At 43.0% G+C, this 22,366-nt stretch overlaps 1 protein-coding gene and 1 non-coding gene across 3 annotated transcripts in view; one reads left to right on the top strand and one right to left on the bottom strand.

Annotated features, from left to right (window-relative positions):
- LOC126190793 (E3 ubiquitin-protein ligase AMFR-like) overlaps window positions 1–22,366 on the bottom strand; it is a 314,778-nt gene that overhangs the window by 276,427 nt on the left and 15,985 nt on the right. The window lies entirely within an intron of this gene.
- Window positions 4,112–4,186, top strand: Trnas-cga (transfer RNA serine (anticodon CGA)). The gene has a single exon. It is a non-coding gene; the product is annotated as a tRNA-Ser (tRNA).

Here is a 22,366-nt window from a genome sequence, read left to right as displayed (position 1 = left end):
AAGAATGAGCAAGTGACAGCTTTCCTGTGCCCGTTGCACTAAGGGATGGGCGGTGCACAGCACGCTGAGGCTCTGAGCAGATGAAAAGCAGATTGAAAAGCCTGTGTCCCCGTATGTACTGCGTGGTCCGATACAGGGCGAAGAGCTCTGCTGTAAATACTGAGCAGTGTTCCGGAAGGCAATACCTAAAATCGTCGATGCCACTGACGAAGGCGCACCCGACACCACGGTCAGTCCGAGAGCCACCAGTGTCCACAAACGTACTATCGCTGAGTTCCGTGCGAAGGTCGAGAAACTTGCAGCGATACAGATCGCATCTGGAGCAGTTTCCTTAGGAAGCGAATGAAGTCCAAGGCGAACATGGGCAGCCGCACAAAGCCTAGGTAGTGAAGGGTTCACACCGGGAAAGTATCAGGTAGCGGGGCAGTTGCCGAAAGCGAACTCCAGGGTTTACTGCATTGGAAAAGCACCGTTATCGCTTTAGAATTCATACATTCACGTAATAAATACCAAAAAAATGTCCAATTTTTTGGATAGGGTCCCAGTTTTGACAATTATAAAACATCACCAGACCCTCTATTATAGATAGTGGCTGAATTTTTCAATGATATCGGCGAAATTGGCCGCCTATAAAATAGATTACACACGAACTAACGCCTGACTTCTTTTCGAAATTTATTACATACATGCCCGCTGTTGCCCCACCATCCAACATAGAAAGAATGGATGCACCTAAGTTACGAACTCCGTGTCAGACAGCTTATAAGTTCTTGCCGCACCATATGGACGTTGGTTTACTGGTCATCTATCCTTCGATAAACAAGACTCAATTTTCAGAACTCTGAAGATGTTTGCGCTACCGAAGTCATGTTAAAATGTAACTTATCACGTGACCACCCGATACAGTGCGTTTTTCATTGTTATTTCCCAGAGAATAACATTCATGTTATTCATTTTCCCGCATACACTCACAGGTATTTTCATCGCCATTCAAGTTCGTTGGACAAATAACACACATTATCTAGACGCATCATGCGTTTTGACTCATTCATATAAAATGGAAGCAAATACAGAGTAGTCAGAAAATAGTGGGCGTCAAAGATGCTGCGATACAGCTCTTCAGGAAAAGGAGGCGTATATTACTGATAAGTTAAATTCGAACAGGTATTTTTGTTAAACACGGGGCATTGGACAGAGAGAAATAAAATAGCATTTGGGGATTTACAACGTTACGAACATATCCTACAAAAATAGCATACAAATAAATACGGTTAAGAAAGCATAACTACATGTGCCATTTGATAATGGTGTCACCGGTACATTAGAATTTTTTGAGCAATAACCAGAGCAAATGTATGTAAAGGAAGTGACAGACATCTTTAAGATACTACGGAAATGCAACCATTCTACAAAACAGATGGTTTACGAAACTCCACTGACGCCCATCCTACGTATAGTTCAACTCGTTGGGCACTATATAAAATATGGACTAACAGTGAATACTAAATGTACACAAATATCAGCAAATGGTCCTGACGTCTTTAACTTCACGGAGACATTGAAAATCCTAAACCGGAAGTCGCCCGAAGACTCGACGCCACCTATCTAATGAAACCCTATTTACAGAGTTCCGGGAATCAGTATTGTGTGATAAATCTAGGAACATACACAGCTCCAGTAGCGAGCACGAAGACAAAAGATTAGACTATTTATAGCCCGCACAGAGGCATGTAATTAGTCATTCATCCCGCGCTCCAAATGCGAATGGAAAAACACTTATATATGGCGCTATCCTAAGTACCCTGGGCCATGTACTTTAATGCGATTTGCAGTGTGTGTAGAACTTAACACAAATATCAAACATCAGCACAACTCACCGAGCCAAGGCGACGCAGCAGTTGAGATATTGTCCCCGAATTCCCGGCTAGAATGTTGCGTGGTAGCCATAAAGCCATACGAGCAAATGACATGGTGTTTAGCTGAGCACGGTCTACTTCTTTCCCCATACCCCAACATCTACTGCTCAAACTATGTCGAAGGGACATTACTCTCCAACCCTCCGCAAAGTGCGAACAGCCTCTTTATATACCTGGCCACTAATGGTTGCTCCTGGATGTATAGTGAACACGCTGACAAAATTCAAGTAACAAATAATTGTCTAGACGTATTAGTGTTCTGTTTTTGTCATTAACGCCCACGTGAAAGTAAATAAAAAGAACTGATTAAAAGGAGTAAAGAATATTTTAAAATCACTTTAAAAGAAAGTATATCCTAGAATGGCGTTAACAGTTTTTAAAAATGGCAACAAAACCAATAACATTTCACTCTCGGCCTGATACGAAGTGGGCAGAGAGAATTCTTCTTCCTCGAAGGTTTTTATTTTTTCGTAGAAGTTGCGAGTAAACACCACAACAATCTATAAATAGCTTAAAAATTTGTGTCATCGTCGAAAATAAAGTGGGAAGTCCCCAGGCAAAGCCTGAATGCCATCTCATTAATAAGTAATACTCTGACTGATAAGCACCTCACAATTTCAGATGTGAACAGAAAGAGTTGAACCTATTTAAAATAAAAGTAAAATAATTATTTACATAAAAACTTTTTAATATAACACGTTTTTAAAGCGGACTGCAAAGTATAAAATAATTTCTCCTACCCTCATACAGATTCCTAAAATCGTACAGGTAGTCCAGAAAATGTGTGTTTGTGCTTGTAAATTTTTAAAAGCTATGAAAGTAAAACGAGGAACGGAAGGCACACGCAACAGATAATTATGCATAGCATTCCCTCCCCGTTTCCAGTTTTAAATTTACAACTATTTTCATAGCTATTAAAAATTCACGAGCACAAACAATTTTTCGGACTGTCTGTAAGGGGTTAAGTGAAATTATTTTATACTATTTGGTCCGTTTAAAAAAAGTTTATTTAAATGATTGTCTGCTTTTTAGTCTTATGCATGTTACATTTTTCAATATATTTCAAACTTTGCTATGAGATTACAAGAGAGAATGTGGTAATTTTCAAGATTATTTCAGTTTCCCTTCACCAAAGTCGACCAATACACTGCTTCCTCGTACGATTATATCATGAAAAAGCCACGAAGGTAAAAATGAGAGAGAATTAATCTCTCAATGCGGACTTAACCAGCAATCATTCTAACCACAACATTAGCAAGTGCAACAGGAAAGGACAAAATACCAGTGGTACGCAAAGTATCCTCCGCTACACACCAGATACAAAATCGGATTAATAACACATTTTCATCGTCTTCTGAACTGTGTTAAAAGTTTCAAGTCTCTAGCTCACCGCGAAGTTAGCTTAAAATCAAGTGCCAATTTCCCACCGAACAAACAAATAAGAAAGCGACCTAATAAAAATCGTCATAAAAAGCCGCTTCTTTCTCTGCAACAGACAAACGAACTTGCAGTGCAGTTGGATGAGTTATGAATTCCAGAGTAGCAGAGGAATACTTTCTACACCATGAAGATAGCACATTGGTAGCTGGAAAAATTGCTAACAAGCATGGAACACTATGATGCACTGTGGAACGGCATTCAATACCACCTGAATTTAATAAAACAGTATCACCTTACGAACAGTTTCTCTTACAAGTGCACGATGGAATAAAGGCTTAAAGCTGCCGCTTTCATATGTGACTGACGTCTTAAAATTCCTATCTCATGAGGTTTCCCAACAAGGTAAACGGAAGGAACATGAAACTTCCTGGAAGATTAAAACTGTGTGCGGGACCGAGACTCGAACTCGGGACCTTTGCCTTTCGCGGGAAAATGCTCTACCAACTGAGCTACCCAAGCACGACTCACGCCCCTTCCTCACAGCTTTACTTCTGCCAGTACCTCGCCTCCTACCTTCCAAACTTTACAGAGGCTCTCCTGCGAACCTTGCAAACTAGCTCTCCTGAAAGAAAGGATATTGCGGAGACATGGCTTAGCCACAGCCTAGGGGATGTTTCCAGAATGAGATTTTCACTCTGCAGCGGAGTGTGCGCTGATACGAAACTTCCTGTAAGATTAAAACTGTGTGCCGGACCGAGACTCGAACTCGGGACCTTTGCCTTTTAAAAAAAGCTGTGGGGACGGGGCGTGAGTTGTGCTTGGGTAGCTCAGTTGGTAGAGCACTTGCCCGCGAAAGGCAAAGGTCCCGAGTTCGAGTCTCGGCCCGGCACAGCTTTAATCTGACAGGAAGTTTCATACCAGCACACACTCCGCTGCAGAGTGAAAATCTCATTCTAGAAGGAACATTTTTGCACGATGAATCAATTGTAATCCAGGAACTTTGTTGTAACAACTAGAGCGCTTTATTTATATTGGTATGAAGATTTAGTGTGGACATTATGTGTATATTTCTCACTTACGATGTCAACCAATCATCCACCTGAAGGTAATTTGAACCCCGTAGTGATTTACTTCCCGTGGTCCTACTGAAGGCGGTATACCCTCCTTTCCTTCTAGCGGCTGACTGAACTGACCCCACCAGCTACAGTGGGAACTACAATTTAATGTGGGCTCCAAACCACGGTGCAACTTGGCACTTTTCACATATTCACGTTAAAATAAATGAGACTTTTCAGAAAGACCAGTGCTTAATACCCAAAATTTTAGGTGGCAACACGCACCTCTACAGCCATACAAATCCCTTCCCAAGCCATAAAAATCAAATTTGGAATTGTCAAAAATTGGGATAAACCTAAGAATCAGAAATTATTTTTTTGCAAAATACTGTTCTAAAATCCAGGTTTTAGAAAGATGATTTCTTGTAATCTAAACAATAAAGCCCCACTATTGCTATGTGTCGTAAAAAGAAGACAGTCGACGCGAAGGTTACCGATATGTACCGATCACAACTTCGAAACGAAGCTCAACTTATCTTGGGTGTGCTGCACATGCGCACGCGCACGCACACTGCCTTGGACACGCCCCTGTTCACCCCATCACGTTGGTCGCCCATTTTCACGTTCACTAGTGCCGGCGCAGCAGCGAATTATAGTCACGTTGCGATTTAATACACGTGTACTATTTTAAATCTCCGCTGCCGACTCGCTCCATTGAACTCAAAAAACATTCCCTGGGACGTTCCGGCCGAAAATAATCTCCGGGTCGTATGTCAGCCAGCCGCAGCTCTTCTAGGGCTCCACGCGCTCGCTGTGTTACCTGTTTAGCAGGTACGTGCAGAGCTGCCAGCTGAGACAGGTTACACGGAGAAGAGGGGACGGGTAGCCGTCCTCCTGACCCTCCCCTGACGTGTGTAATCGCAGTTATTTCATTCGACACATAACATCACTGTCAGTGGTAAAAGAAACGGTAAGTGACAAAAACTTCTAAGGCCCGCCTGGGTATCAATACCATTATCTTGTAATTCGTACTGTGATACCCCTTGAGCCACACTACATATTTACCACTCTGAACTATGGTGGCTAAAATTAACTAATTAAATAAGTCGCATAGAATTCGTCTATTTATTACAGTCAAATAAACGAAAAATTACGTCACTCATTGGCCTCCGTCGGCCACAATCGTATCCGCAGTAGTACGCGCTTGTCTTCCGCCACTTTCAAGAACTGGTTCACCCAGACACACACAGAGAGAAATAGCTAAATGTGTGAACCGAACACTAGTACAATCTGGCATTCTTCTTATTCAATTAGCACTGCCAAATGTGAGAATCACGATAACACGGTTTGTTTTAGAATTAACCGGGCCTCTAACACCAAAGGTTAGTAGCCGACCGTTCTTGAGCGATACAAGCATAAAAGAATAGAGGCCGTCATTAAGAACATCTACATCTATAGTAAGGAAGCTATCTTACACTATGTTGCACAGTATCTTTCTGATACCACCATCTGTTTCCCCCCTTCCCTGTTCCCATTCGCGAATTGTACTTGGAGAAGAATGATGGTCGGTTAACATTAACTCTAATTGCACGGATTTTTTCGTTGCGGCAATTTTGCGACACGTATGGGGGTGAAGTACGTTACCCCACTCTTCCCACAAGGTACTCCAGGATTTACAACACCTCTCTTAGTCTACCAATGGAGTTTGTTGAAGATTTAAGTAATGATCTCGCGCCAACTAAACAACCCAATGAAGAAAGACCCCCCGCTCTTCATTTGTTCTGCCTATCTCTTCTATTAATACAACCTTGGAAAGGTTCAAGACTAATGAACAACACTTAAGAATCGGTCGAACAATTATTTCGTCAGCCACTTGTGTTTTGGATGAATGGCATTTTCTAATATTCTTCTTATGAATGTCAGCCTTGCATCTACTTTTTTTACAATTTGTTTTGTGCCTTCATTCCACTGTAGGCAGTTCCGGAGTCTTAGTTCTATGCATTACACAACAGATAATGTCTCAAATGATTTGTGCTCAAGAGTGGAATCGTGCAATAGTGCATTTCTTAGCTGATTTATGTTACATTTATTTAGGTTCTGTGTCAACTGCCACATCCTGCACCAATCATAAAGCCTCTGCATGTCTATTCCACAGTCTAGTAACAGGCTGATATTAAAACCAAATTCATAGTTAAAATAGGATTTGAAGAAATATTCATGAATACAGTGTAACATATATTTCATCAATGATGATCAATAAACCGATTATTTAAAGAATCGAACACCTTTGTATAAAACAGCTTCAAATCTGATTACAAATGAGGCAAGGTGTTAAATATTTGATGTCGAGCACATAAGCGCGAAAAAAATTAGAAAAGGTTTGAAATTATACTCAAAATTTATTGGAAGTCGCTAAGGGCTCTCATTATGAAGCATAGTATGAGTTCACTCTAGATAATCCGCGCTTTCAATTTTTTAAAAAGTTTTTCACGTATCTAATTGTTTATGACGTCATATCTCTAACTATGTGTCCTACAATCACATAATTTGGCGAGTACAGGGTGACGATTATCAAACTATATGAAAAAAACGTTAATTAGTTACCAACTATGGCGTGCACACACTTTATTCAACATGTAAACGTCACTACAGATATTCGGATTTAGGTTATGGCATGTCCGATATGCCTGCCTCCTTGCGATGATGTGGCGCAGATGAATAGCGACATTCTGCATGATCCGCCGAAGTGTCGGAACATAGATTCTGGGGTTATTGTTGTACACCTTGTCTTTAACACAGCCCCACAAAAATGATTCGCACGTGTTCAGATCCGGAGAATATGGCAGCCAATCTAAGCCCATGCCCGTGGTATTTGGGTACCCCAGAGCCAGAATGCGGTGCCCGATGTGCTCCTCCAGTACATAAAACTCTCTCCTGCTTCGATGGGGTCGAGCTCTGTCTTGCGTGAATCACATTTTGTCGAAATCAGGGTCCCTTCGGATATCGGGGATGAAATCATCTTCCAAATCCTTCACGTACCGTTCGGTAGTCACCATGCCATCAAGGAGTATCGCACAGATTATTCCGTGACTGGACATCGCACTCCACAGAGTCACCCGTTGAGGGTGAAGAGACTTCTCGATCGCGAAATATGCATTCTCAATCCCCCAAATGCGCCAATTTTGCTTACCGACGAACCCATCTAAATGAAATGGGCTTCGTCGCTAAACCAAACCATATTGCGTATACTAATTCCCGGCATGCCCCGCGGGCGAACGTGCAGTTTCAACGTCCAACGCAAACCGTTCAGACGTTACGACGATTTTATTTCATACAGTTCAATAATTGTCCACCCTGTACATTCAGTGATGAATTTAGACACTGTCTCCGAAGTGTGTAGTGGCTGAAGTAGTAATAAAGTAAAACGTCATGCTGAAGTTTGACTGCATACATAGCGAAAACTGCAGTAAGATATATATTTTTTTCCTTTCATTGTTTTGTAGGGGATGTCAGCGAGGAAAAGCTTCGTAAAGGTTTGACATTATGTGGGAAGTTTGTTGGAGTCGCTAAGTGATCTCATTCTCAAATACTGGAAGAATCCGGATATTTGCACGGCATCACTTACGCTGTCTCAAGACAAACACAGTTTCCAACTGTAATACTGGTCTTATTGTTTCAAATCTTTAACATAAGATTATACCTCTTAATAAATAGACTATGACGGTATTTTATATTTTAAATTCGGTTAATAATCACGCGAAATCCTGAAAGTTAAAATTTTCGTTTCCCCTGGCAGCCGCTACATAGGCAATCCGCAAGTGCACATGGTTACGGGATAGTCTATGAGTAACAAAGTAGGTGCTTAACTACAGTTTTCCTTCTTTCGGCAGCTTAATTTGCAGTGTCAGCTACATTGTGCAGTTACTTATTTTCGAAGAAAGGTACGTTGTAAAAATGAAAAAGGGAAATTGCACTGTAATAGGTGCGAACAATGCGGCCGCCGTTGGGTGGAACAATGAAGACGAACAGCCACCCAAATGGAACGACGACCACTGAAAAGAGTAACTAAACTATGCATGCAGCACTGCACATTGAAGCTCCAACGCACCCGTTACTCTGTCGCTGGTGGGGTAGCAACGGACCTATCTGTGCGGGCCAAGAGGGACCCCGAAATCACGAGTCCGAAAGCTGCCGGCACCGCGAGCGAAATTTTAACAGGGCTGCCGTCAGTTAGAGCCATGTGCGTTCTGAGGTGGATGAAAGTACCGCCCTACCAAGGTGTAAATCCGATTTCAAAGGATACTTTAAGTAATTATCTTCCGCATGGCCTAGTATGTCTTTCTAACGTGTAAAATGGTCAATAAAAACTCCGCTCCTTGCGTGTCACTGCGTGCCATCTGGCGCGTACAAGACGCTCGCAGGAACTACAGTTGCCCGGCCATTGCAAGGCTGCGGCGTCCTTGGCGCCGCGCAGGCTGTGACGTCAGCGGCACGTGACGTGGCCCCCACGTGAGTGGCGACGCCCACCAGCTGCAAACGCTGCGCTCACGTAGGCGCTAGGCACTACACGCTGCCGCTGGAACAAGGGCGTAGCTGTCACGTGGAAGCGGAAACCTGCTAAACTAATCGCTGTCCCACCGCTCCCGTCGACAGCCGTTGCTACTTACAATATACAGCAGGATCTCTCTCTCTCTCTCTCTCTCTCTCTCTCTCTCTCTCTCTCTCTCTCTCTGTGTGTGTGTGTGTGTGTGTGTGTGTGTGTGTGTGTGTGTGTAATTAAATGGATCATTTTCAACGAAATTGCCGGTAGAAAACGAACTATGGAACGCTCAAATCACCATGTGTATTCAGAATTACATTTTTTAATCATAAATTTCTCCATGCTAGAAAGCAGTAAATTTCCCGTTTCCTCACAGCAATGGCTGGATCGATGTTCTGCCATTATATGCTAGGAAGAAAAGCTGAGATCGTTTTCTCAGAATCTGTCCGGACGAATTTTTCGCGGATGGCGGTGATTCTCAGAATGCAGATCCCAACGCAATGAAAATAAAAGAAAGGAACCGAGTACTTCATATCACGTTAAGTGGTTCGAAACGGCGGTATGGAAACACACGTTCATCAAGCATCCAGCAGTAGCACACTGAAGTTCGTCTGCATTGAAAATTTATATTATTCACAAGCACTAACCAGAAGACCGGTCATGCCGCTATATTATTGTCTGTGAGATGCTGCGCTGAAGTTACATAGTCAAACAAGCAGGTTACGTTTTCCACGAAGCGGTGTTTCCTCTATGTAGTGCACGAAACGCGCAAGAGAGATCCCGAAAAGAAATACAGGGTATCGCAAGAGCAACGGTCAATATTCAGCGCTGGGACAGGAACGATCATTTGAAGCAACAACGCCTAGTAAACATGAGCTATAAAACGCCTAACTTAAACGCTATAAGCACTTGCTCAGCCGAAGAAATGTGTTTCACAGTAACGAAGATCAATAAGTGCTCACAGCTCTTGCAATATGCAATTTAAAGATCATGGTTACTGGACTTTGCTTCGAATTCCTCCTGGGAAACACTGCAATAGAAGTACATCTTAAGGAAAAAAGACGCACCTCGAAGGAATTATCCGAATGGGGCCGAAATCCCTAGATGTGATTTAGATTTACTGACAAACAAATGACTACAATTTCATGAAAAATGGCTAATTTACTCAAGAGAAAGAGTTCACAAGTTAAGTCAATAACTTCTTGTTCCACCTCTGGCCCTTTTACAAGCAGTTATTCGGCGTGGCACTGATTGACACAGATGTTGGGTGTCGTCCTGAGAGATACCGTGCGAAGTTCTCTCCAACTGGCGCAATAGATCGTCAAAACCCGGAGCTGGTTGGAGGGCACTGGCCATAATGCTCCAAAAGTTGTCAATTGGGGATAGATCTGGCAACCTTGATGACCAAGGTAGGGTTTGATACGCAAGAAGACATGCAATTGAAACCCTCGCCGTGTGCGAGCGGGGATTACCTTGTTGAAATATAAGCCCAAGATGGCTTGCCATGAAGCGAAAAGAAAAAAAGAAAACAGGGCGTAGAATACCGTCGACATAGAACTGTAAGGGTGCCGTGGATGGCAACCAAAGAGGCTCAGCTATGAAAAGAAATGGCACCCCAAACCGTCACTCCTGGTTGTCGGTCCGTATTGCAGGCGACATTCAATAAAGTCAATTCTATTCCAGCCAATGAGATTTCAGGCCGAAGAAAAGTCTGGAGAAGCGCCGGACAGCACTGAGCAAAACACAGCAAAATGGTGCTGTGTATCTGAAGTGGTGATATCCACGATAAACCAAAACAATGGCATTTGTCACTGGTGGAACAGTTCAAATGGGTTCGCTGTGGCTTATCCAGCAGCAATAAAGATATCGAACCCGGTGCAAGTACTCTGTTCCCTCGTGTAAATACTGATCAAGCCATTTGCTCAATCCCCAGCGATGTTACCCATGTTGTTGCACGTTCGTGGAACATACTAAAAAGCTGAGGGTGAATATTCTTAACATGTAGTAACTCTGAAGTCCCGGAATGTCCTCGTCAATAGCCACTATGTCACGGCAACCTGTTAATAATAACGACATGTAACTTCAACCGTCGTGCAGAAAAAAACCGCCTTTATGTTACTCTCCTTGCAAGCAATGCTATATGTACTTCTCGGTATTTTAATTTCAGTACATGTGAGGTTCACGACGCTGAATCATATTCTAGCTGAGTCCCCGTTAAGTATCTCACATTGAGTGTTGTTTCCCTCTCGGGTGCTGTTTCAACCTGCGTACAGGTTAAACGACTGCGCGTTCGAAGCAAATATTTGTGAGGAAATTTCCACGCCACCTGTCTCGGCACTAGCATTAACTTGGTGAGTTCGTCAAGTGTGAACTGCTGAACAATAATTCTACGCTGAGTCTGATATTGACAGTAGTGGAACATGAAGGACTTCTTCATGCAAACGCAGAATCGCATGTGGCGTACATTGCACAAGATTTTAACCCAAACACAATACATGACAGCGGTTTTACACACGCCGTAGTCTCCAAACAATGTCCACTTCGCTTCTTTATTCTATCCGACTAGAAAATGAAGCTCAACAGGTGAACATTACACACAGTACAAGAAACTCAAGGAACGACGCCGGGATGACACACCTCAACTAAGGACTACCATTCTGCTATTCAGAAATGGCATGAGCATAGATTATTGTGCGCGCTCCGAAAAGAACTTTTGATTTCATGGTACAGAATGACCAGAATGACTATTCAGTCACTGTCATTCATACATTTTGGGTTTTCTTATAGTACATCACAGGATAATTCGTTATCTCATTTAAATAAATGCAGAGTGAAAATCTCATTCTGGAGGCTTCTGACAATACTTCAGCTTACTACATTATTGCCCTTTGGTATACATTACCCAAGTACGCTATGGACAGTGTCAGCAACAAGCACATTACATGTGTTCGTGACCCAAGCGTCCCGTAATTTTTCCATTTCATAGACTTGATATCGATTGGATTGATTCAAAAACCCAAGTTTACGGTAATTCTCATTCACAGTTGTGGTACTTAGAGCGGTGGGGACATAGCAGGAATATTACTTGGAGATTTTACAGTCGAAGGAAGGCATACGCAAACAGGTGTACAGCACAACCTGCTGAAAACTGTTGATCGCCACCCAGCTGTTGGCGGTAGGTTATCAGACAGTCTAAGGAACTAGTCGATATCCCGGAGTTACGAGCGTTTACAATGCCGTCTTGCTGTCGTTAGACTTCCCGTGTAGCACGCAATATGAACATTACTCTCTCAACTACAGTTAATCTGACAGCAGCTAGGAACACTACGGTCATCTGTAAAGGCGGTTACCGACACTGTCGAGATGACTTCGCCACTTTTTCCACACAAACCTCAAGTACTGCATTCACACAGAGATCGATGTCAGGAAAATCAGTATTCCTGCTCTGCATAATTACTTTTGTCTTTTACTATAATTTTCATTTGCCTGGACGGCGAGTTTATAAAATATTACCGGTTTCGATTGTAATGGCAATCATCTTCAAATTATGAAATATTTTACAGAGCAGACCTCGTCAGATGTGCCTGACACTCAGTTTTATGACTCAGTAGTTTAACGTACAATGTGTGACGTGTTATCCTCTGTAACGATATTTTATGATATAAAGATGATTGCTAGTACAATAGAAACTGGACCAGATAAATAAAAGTTACCAGACTGAGATTTTAACTCTGCAGCGAAGTGTGCGTTGATACGAAACTTCCTGGCAGATGAAAACTGTGTGCCGGACTGAGACTCGAACTCGGGACCTTTGCCTTTCGCGGGCAAGTGCTCTACCATCTCAGCTACCCAAACACGACTCACGCCCCGTCCCCAACAGCTTTTTAAACTGCCAGGAAGTTTCGTATCAGCGCACACTCCGCTGCAGAGTGAAAATCTCATTCTGGAAACATCCCCCAGGCTGTGGCTAACAAGGGGAGGCCGCCAATTGTGAAATTCAGTTTCGATTCATACTGCGCATAATAAAAGCTCATGGCCAGAGGTGTAATGTGGCAAAGCACCAAGATGCACTTCTCAGCCGTTGTCGAGAAAATCGACAGTTAAAAGAAACCGTTGCGGTGAAATACTCTCTAAGATTAATAATTTTCTACAGCGTCGTGGTGCAGCGGTAAGCGCTCGGGTTCGTAATCCGAAGGCCGCCGGATCGAATCACGCGCCGTGCCACCTTTTTTTTAAGGATTTGTTTTTTGTAATTCAAATGTATATATTCCCGGCAATCAGTCGCAACAATTATGCATATAATAAGTTGTTGAAAGTCGTTTGTCGTGGAAAAACTGGCAACTTCGAACATCATTATGTTTTCCGCCAACAAAGTTGTATTTCACAAATGTTATTAATTGTTTTCATAATGTTAACCACGTATAGTTAACGTAAGACGTAGAAACGATATTCCGAAACGAATATGTATAGCGTAAGTCAAACGTTTGAATTAGAATAGAGACCCCACGAACACAAATTTGCTGTGGCAGGTATGAAATATAAACTCCGTTACTCGCTCGTTACACTTGAAGGACAGATATTGAATGGGCCGAAACGAGCCGCCGCATAACAGCGTAGTTGCCTGCTAACTTCGAAAGAAGGTAGATGCGGTCCCTAGCTTTGGTACACCCTGTTAAACAAACGGAAAAATGGAGGCGGTACAATTGGAGAGCGATCCGCCTTCACCAACACGCATAAGCAATTCATTAATAGTGTAAAATATATATATATATATATAAAACAAAAAACTAATAATAAAAAAAAATTGCATGGCGCGAGATTCGATCCAGCGACCTTCGGATTATGAACCCGAGCGCTTACCGCTGCGCCACGACGCTGCAGAAAATTACTAATCGTAGAGAGTATTTCACCTCAACGGTTTCTTTTAACTGTCGATTTTCTCGACAATGGCTGAGAATTGCATCTTGGTGCTTTGCCACATTACACCTCTGGCCATCAGCTTTTATTATGCGCAGTATGAATCGAATCTGAATTTCACAATTGGCGACCTCCTCTTGTAAGCCATGTCTCCGCAATATCCTTTCTTCCAGCAGTGCTAGTTCTGCAAGGTCCGCAGGAGTGCTTCTGTGAAGTTCGAAACGTACGAGACGAGGTACTGGTGGAAGTAAAGCTGTGAGGACGGAGCGTGAGTCGTGCTTGGGTAGCTCTGTTGGTAGAGCACTTGCCCGCGAAAGGCAAATGTCCCGAGTTCGAGTCTCGGTCCGGCACACAGTTTTAATCTGCCAGGAAGTTTCAAATAAAAGTTAAATTAAAAATCAAGATCGCTGCTTCACATTCTTGACCACATCGAGCCTATTGAACTACTTTTTCCCTTACTTCTGCAACAAATGAGAGTGGAACAGTTGACAAATCGTCAAAGTGATTCTACGTATGAACACACTATCCACTAGTCATGTACACGTAGAGGCAGATTTGGGAGTGTCACATGATGCCGATCATTATGTCTATCAGCGGATTCTCCGTGATGAATGCAAGATTTTTTAAAATCTTGTTAATGGTTCATGGTGTGGGTTCCTGTAGTCATGTCCTAGTTCATGAACCACGGGCAACGTATGAGTGGCCAAGGAAGTGGTCCCTACAGTCGGGATACCAGTTACTTTGGAATAAGGCTGGGCATCTCGGACATATTCTGAGTTGTGGTCACCTTTGTGCTCATACGGCAAAGACTACCAAATCCACCGGTTAGCCCCTCAGCCGTTAGGGGTAAAACCCAATGGGACTCGGGGCAAGTAAGGCTAGCAACCTGCTTCCCTGGTACTTTAAATATGATGCTGGCAGCAATCAGAGCAAAATGCCTCGGACCTTTAGAGGTGACGGAGTCCCACCTCTAACTGACAAACCAGGGACTCCTAAGATACGACTTGGCAAACAAATGGTAATGAGATGTGGAGCTATTAATATCAATGGGGGCTACTCTGGGAAGAAGGTAGAGCTGGCAGAGGCTGCAAGTAAGATGGGGCTGGACGTTTTAGCTGTTAGTGACATTCGGGTAAGGGGTGAGAAAGAGGAGGAAGTGGGAGAATACAAGGTCTACCTGTCAGGAGTCAAAGCAGGAATAGCACAATGAGGTGTAGGGCTATACATCAGGAAAGAAATGGAACCCAGCATAGTTGCAACAAGGTATGTAAACGAACGACTGATGTGGATAGATTTGACAGTGTCTAGCAAGAAAATTAGGATTGTGTCAGTATATTCGCATTGTGAAGGGACAGATCAAGATAAGATGGATAGTTTTTATGAGGCACTCAGTGATGTAGTTGTTAGAGTAAAGGACAAGGACAGTGTTCTGCTCATGGGTGATTTTAACGCGAGGATTGGAAATCGAACAGAAGGATATGAAAAGGTTTGGGTAAATTTGGAGAGGATATGGAGGCCAACAGGAACGGGAAACAACTCTTGGATTTCTGTGCCAGTATGGGCTTAGTAATCACAAACTCCTTTTTTAAACATAAGAACATTCACCGGTATACTTGGGAAGGCAGGGGAACCAGATGTATTACTGACTATATAATAACAGATCAGGAATTCAGGAAGGCTGTGAGGGACACACATGTATTCAGGGGATTTTTTATGACACTGATCACTATTTAATCTGCAGTGAAATTGGTATTGTGAGGCCGAAAGTGCAGGAGGTCAGGTCCATATGTAGGAGGATAAGAGTGGAGAAACTTCAGGATAAGGAAATCAGGCACAAGTACATAACAGCGATCTCAGAAAGGTACCAGTTAGTTGAATGTAGTCAATTACAGTCATTGGAAAAGGAATGGACAAGGTACAGGGACACAGTACTAGAAGTGGCTAAAGAATGTCTTGGAACAGTAGTGTGTAAAGGTAGGATAAAGCAAACAGCTTGGTGGAATGATACAGTCAAGGCAGCCTGTAAAAGGAAAAAGAAGGCGTATCAAAAATGGCTACATACTAGAACTCAGGAAGACAGAGAAAGTTATGTTGAAGAAAGAAACAAAGCCAAACAGATAATTGTAGCATCCAAGAAGAAATCGTGGGAAGACTTTGGAAACATACTGGAGACTATGGGTCAAGCTGCTGGAAAACCATTCTGGAGTGTAATTAGCAGTCTTCGAAAGGGAGGTAAGAAGGAAATGACAAGTATTTTGGACAGGTCAGGAAAACTGCTGGTGAATCCTGTGGATGCCTTGGGCAGATGGAGGGAATATTTTGAAGAGTTGCTCAGTGTAGGTGAAAATGCGATCAGTAATGTTTCAGATTTCGAGGTAGAATGGGATAGGAATGATGATGGAAATAGGATCACATTTGAGGAAGTGGAAAAAATGGTCAATAGATTGCAGTGCAATAAAGCGGCTGCGGTGGATGAAATTAAGTCGGAACTCATCAAATACAGTGGAATGTCAGGTCTTAAATGGCTACACAGGTTAATTGAAACGGCCTGGGAGTTGGGACAGGTTCCATCAGACTGGACAAAAGCAGTAATGACACCAATCTTTAAACATGGAAACAGAAAAGATTGTAACAACTACAGAGGTATCTCTTTAATCAGAGTTGTGGGTAAAATCTTCTCAGGTATTGTTGAAAGGAAAGTGTCAGTATTAGTTGAGGACAAATTGGATGAAAATCAGTGTGGGTTTAGGCCTCTTAGAGGTTGTCAGGACCAGATCTTTAGCTTACGGCAAATAATGGAGAAGTGTTATGAGTGGAACAGGGAATTGTATCTATGCTTTATAGATCTAGAAAAGGCATATGACCGGGTTCCTAGGTGGAAGTTATTGTCTGTTCTACGGGATTATGGAATAGGAGGCAAACTTTTGCAAGCAATTAAAGGTCTATACATAGATAGTCAGGCAGCAGTTAGAGTTGACGGTAAATTGGTTCATGGTTCAGAGTAGTTTCAGGGGTAAGACAAGGCTGCAACCTGTCTCCACTGCTGTTCATATTATTTATGGATCATATGTTGAAAACAATAGACTGGCTGGGTGAAATTAAGATATGTGAACACAAAATAAGCAGTCTTGCATATGCGGATGACTTAGTTGTGATGGCAGATTCGACTGAAAGTTTGCAAAGTAATATTTCAGAGCTAGATCAGAAATGTAAGGACTATGGTATGAAGATAAGCATCTCCAAAACGAAAGTAATGTCAGTGGGAAAGAAATATAAACGGATTGGGTGTCAAATAGGAGGAACAAAGTTAGAACAGGTGGACGGTTTCAAGTACTTAGGATGCATGTTCTCACAGGATGGCAACATAGTGAAAGAACTGGAAGCGAGGTGTAGCAAAGCTAATGCAGTGAGCGCTCAGCTACGATCTACTCTCTTCTGCAAGAAGGAAGTCAGTAGCAAGACTAAGTTATCTGTGCACCGACCAACTTTGTTCTATGGGAGCGAAAGCTGGGTGGATTCAGGTTACCTTATCAACAAGGTTGAGGTTACGGATATGAAAGTAGCTAGGATGATTGCAGGTACTAGTAGATGGGAACAATGGCAGGAGGGTGTCCACAATGAGGAAATCAAAGAAAAACTGGGAATGAACTCTATAGATGTAGCAGTCAGGGCGAACAGGCTTAGATGGTGGGGTCATGTTACACGCATGGGAGAAGCAAGGTTACCCAAGAGACTCATGGATTCAGCAGTAGAGGGTAGGAGGAGTCGGGGCAGACCGAGGAGAAGGTACCTGGATTCGGTTAAGAATGATTTTGAAGTAATAGGTTTAACATCAGAAGAGGCACCAATGTTAGCACTGAATAGGGGATCATGGAGGAACTGTATAAGTGGGGCTATGCTCCAGACTGAACGCTGAAAGGCATAATCAGTCTTAAGTGGTGGTGGTGATGATGATGATGATGATAATCTTTATTTATAATCCATCAACAAATATAAGCGGCATGTTTTAACATTACATTTTTGTATCAACTTTGTTGATATTTTTTAACCTATACAATAAAGTTTTGTCATTTCATTCCCTGCCATCAGAAGCCCGTTCCAGCCTTGTCGGCTGGTCCCGGCGGAGGTTCGAGTCCGCCCTCGGGCATGGGTGAGTGTGTTTGTCCTTAGGATAATTTAGGTTAAGTAGTGTGTTCGCTTAGGGACTGATGACCTTAGCAGATAAGTCCAATAAGATCTAACACACACACACACACACACACACACACACACACACACACACACACACACACACACACACACAGCCTTGTACGTCCAGGTATGTTTTCTCTAGGTGCGAAAATTTATCGCAGCGTGCTGCGTAATGCGCCTGCGTTTTCCACTGTCCGATGCAGGCTGCAGGGCGCTGCGTGAAACGTTTTCCTAGGTGACGGGCGATGCGCTTCAGAACGTAAAAAATGAAAGTGTTATTTTTTGCAATTTGGCAACTGCACATTGTAGAGTGATACGAGACATACCTTTTGACGCCGTTTTATACTCTGACATTTTTACGCTATTGTAAATAGAGAAAAATTTAAGTTTTAGTGATTTTTTTACGCTAATCAATAGGCTATTTATCGTCTCCCAAACTACGTATCGTACAGCAAAATTTTATAGCTGTCCTTGGTAGTGTATGTCGATGACGTCTGCAAGATTTCTGGCTAATAGAATTAGTAATTGTGGAGAAATAAATTCTCACGTCTGACGCAGAACTTTTCCCAAACCAAAATCCGAAATGTAGTAAGCGACAAACTTTTTTCCCTTTGCAGGTTAAGCTTTTCCATTACGGGTGTCGTCGCATGCTAGCACCCAGCAATATGCTTGAAATAGCGATGTGGTTTCCGGAAAACCATCTGAAGACCATCAGCAAAGGAGGTGGCTTACGAAACACTCTTTCGACCTATACTTGAGTATTGCTTATCAGTGTGAGATCCGTAACAGGTCGGGTTGACAGGGGAGAGATAGAAGATCCAAAGAAGAGCGGCGCGTTTCGTCGCAGCGTTATTTGGCAAGCGTGATAGCGTTACGGAGATGTTTAGTAAACTCAAGTGGCAGACTCTGCAAGAGAGGCGCTCTGCATCGCGGTGTAGCTTGCTGTCCAGGTTTCGAGACGGTGCGTTTCTGGATGAGGTATCGAATATATTGCTTCCCCCTACTTATACCTCCCGAGGAGATCACGAATGTAAAATCAGAGAGATTCGAGCGCGCACGGAGGCTTTCCGGCAGTCGTTCTTCCCGCGAATCATACGCGACTGGAACAGGAAAGGGAGGTAATGACGGTGGCACGTAAAGGGCCCTCCGCCATACACTGTTGGGTAGCTTGCGGAGTATAAATGTAGATGAAGACGAACCTCAGAAGGTTCGAAAACCGCACCAATCTCCTAGCCAGTACCATGAAAGTGTGGCTTTCCAGCGACATTCACGCCGAAAAGCTAACAGTGCTACGTTAAGGATACCTTCGTGTACCTCACGCGAAGAAAATGTGGAGTCTCTTGGCTGAAATTCCGTTATTGGCCGTGCCAAGAAACTGGAAATCTTTATGGAGCATGTTTAGAAGGAGCACTTTTCGAAGAAGCTTGCCATCAAGAATGTGCCAACAAGTTGGAAAATCTCTCACGGTTCTTACTTTTTATGAAACAGGACAGACTCTGTTATAGTTAACTATATGCCCCGAGATGTATTTCTTGAGCGATGGAGCGGAAGTTTCTTGGATTCAGTTGAATATTTGCGTCATGGAAACACTCCAGCACAGATGTCAAGTCGTTAGAGGCTCTTCAAATATCTTCGAAGAAACAATAACGTCATCCGCGTAGCAAAGACACGTCGTCCATTTATGATGTCCAAGCAGGTTGTCCATCATGCGTTCAAAGGTGCCTTGAAGGGTTTGCACAGACTAAACAGCACTCATTTGAACTCGTTGAGGTCGTCGGGTATTATGAAGGCAGTCTTTCGTCTGCCACTCAAGTCAACCTCTACAGCATATCTGCGATAGCATATCTGGACTATTTGAAGAATATACTGTTTGTACTCGGGTTTTCAGCCCGCGAAGGCTGATGTATTACTTATCCTGCGTTTCCATTAAACTGTTACCACACAGAATCGGGAATCTAACACCAATTATGAGAGGAGGACTGTAAACAGGAAGTAACACACTGCGATCATGTTTATTAAGCAGACACGCAGCTGAACTACCCGCCTCAGAAAAGTGTACATACATCGAACGTTTTAGCAAATTCCAGAGTTCCAAAAATGAAACAAGACACGCCGCAGTACTGAAGGATAGGGGATTAGTTTGGGAACTTTTAACGTTTGTACTGTATCGTAGTACGGCTTCTGTCACACGATAAAACACCAGACGTGTCTAAAACACACATATGATACATGTTGTTAATAGGATTATTAAGCGAACGACGAACAGAGCTAAAGCAAACCGTCAGAGTCGTCACGCAATAGCACAACCTAACTGAATCACCGGAACGTAAATCCCCACACAACATTTTCGCGAGGACAAAATTGCACGTGAGCGTGACTTTGCAAAGTACTCGAGCAGAATTTAAAAAGAAACTGATGATCAGGTTCCGGTAGCCGACACAACGCTTTCCTGCTTCTGAAACATGGCTCATGGAAGTTAACGCCCTCTCCCCCTACTGTTTAGGAACAATATGCTAAGGTTCTTATTTCTTACTTGTGTCACCCTGGCAATACATAACCCACTCTACAGTCAGTAATCACTAATATGGCACTTGCTTCTGCGTTCTGGTGTCCTTCATGAAACTGACTCTCTCTCTCTCTCTCTCTCTCTCTCTCTCTCTCTCTCTCTCTCTAGCAACACAGCAAGTCCCTAACCTGATCTGATGTGAGATGGTGTCTAAAAACTACACACAAAACGTCCGGTGTATTGGAATCAACAGTTGTAAATGCAGTCTAGCTCTTAAACGATGCCTCACACTCCGAAAATAAGTCTCAATGAAAATACTTAACAAAAATCTAAAATACAAGAGAATTCTCTTGAAAGAGATCATGTTTACGCCAGTGACTGTTTAACAGTCACTGGTGTAAAAATGATGTCTTTCAAGAAATTTCAAATGACTGTGAATCCCAGTTATGAAAAGTTAAATAAGAGAATTCGTTATTTAGGAGGCATTCGACACAAATCAGTAAACCCCAAATTCTTTAAAGAATCGAACTTCCACGTATAAAACAGCTTCAAACGTAGGATTATTTTACAAATGAAATAATACGTTAAATATTTGACGTTGAGCATGTAAGCCGTTAGACGGGCAACATGAAATTGGTACAGGTGTCACGAGGGCAAGAAACTTACAGGGTAAGAGACGTTAACTGTTCGCATCCACTCAAAAACATGCGTAAGCCATCACTTCCTTGCAGCCAGCCATAATTATTTACGCGAGTACAAATCAGACTTTGGTTCTGTCATGTCTGCTATATTAACAAAGCGTTAACGGGTAACCTCAGTCCAATAAGCTTAGAAATCTCACCAGCAAGATGCTTCGCTCATTTTGAAACCGGTATTCATCTGTAATGAGCCTGTTTACGACAAAATGTTAAACATCAGGTCGGCAAAGCTGTCAGCAGGAAGCTTCTTTCCATACTTCCGCCAGGCTCTTCCAGCAAAGCCGATCTGGTGTTACTAGTCTTAACAACAGGCAAGTCACAAATGGGCATACGATTAAGGTAAAACCGCTGCAACAAATCGGCACTTGTAATCACGATCCGACATAGTGAACTGAATCGCTTAAAATGCGTAGTCAGACATTTTCGTACACCGCCGAGCTTAACACGCCAGCCGAGGTCGTAAACGCACGCTTTTGCGCTCCAGCTCGACCCGGCGGTAAGCCGCTTCGTGTCCTGTTGGTGGAAAAGATTTCCACTGCCGGTATTTGGCTGGCAAGGGGAGGAGAGGTGGTGACGTCAAGTTCCTGATCACCAAACTTTGCACCGATGTCCTGTTTTAAAGACCAAACCTCTGTCCCCACAGTGTCTCATGAAGTGATGGCATATGACAATGTCGACGGTAATCCGTTCTTCGGATAGCGAGGTTAAGCTTGGCGGCCCTCTTTGTGCCGTTCGCTAGGAGTAGGCTATGTGCCGGCACCGGGTTTCACCCTCTCCCATCTCATCCATCGTCATCGTCGTCATCGTCATCGTCATCGTCAACACATTACATCTGACACAGTACATACATGTATTACAAATATTGTAATGGAGCATGCTGTAATTAAATAAAAAAAGCCGACAATAGCTTTTCCTTGTGTAAGGAAACAGGCAAGCGTGGCGCATGCTTTTTATTTGTGCATTAAGTCGCATTGCCACAGGTAATGATTCACCAGCTTTCGTGGAACACCCACCCACGTTAACTGAGAGCCGTGTGTGCGCCCCTGACGTCATACCAAAATTGTGACTCACGCTTCAATTGGAACCGGTTCGATTTTCACTCCCGAGTTCGTCTCTACCAATGTAATGCGGCATCAAGTAGTATAAGGCGAATTCATGTGGTG

The sequence above is a fragment of the Schistocerca cancellata genome, chromosome 6 (genome assembly GCF_023864275.1).
Source record: "Schistocerca cancellata isolate TAMUIC-IGC-003103 chromosome 6, iqSchCanc2.1, whole genome shotgun sequence".
Classification (NCBI taxonomy): Eukaryota; Metazoa; Arthropoda; class Insecta; order Orthoptera; family Acrididae; genus Schistocerca; species Schistocerca cancellata.
The sequence above is the reverse complement of the archived record's forward strand: the minus strand, read 5'-3'. Positions and strand labels throughout refer to the sequence as shown.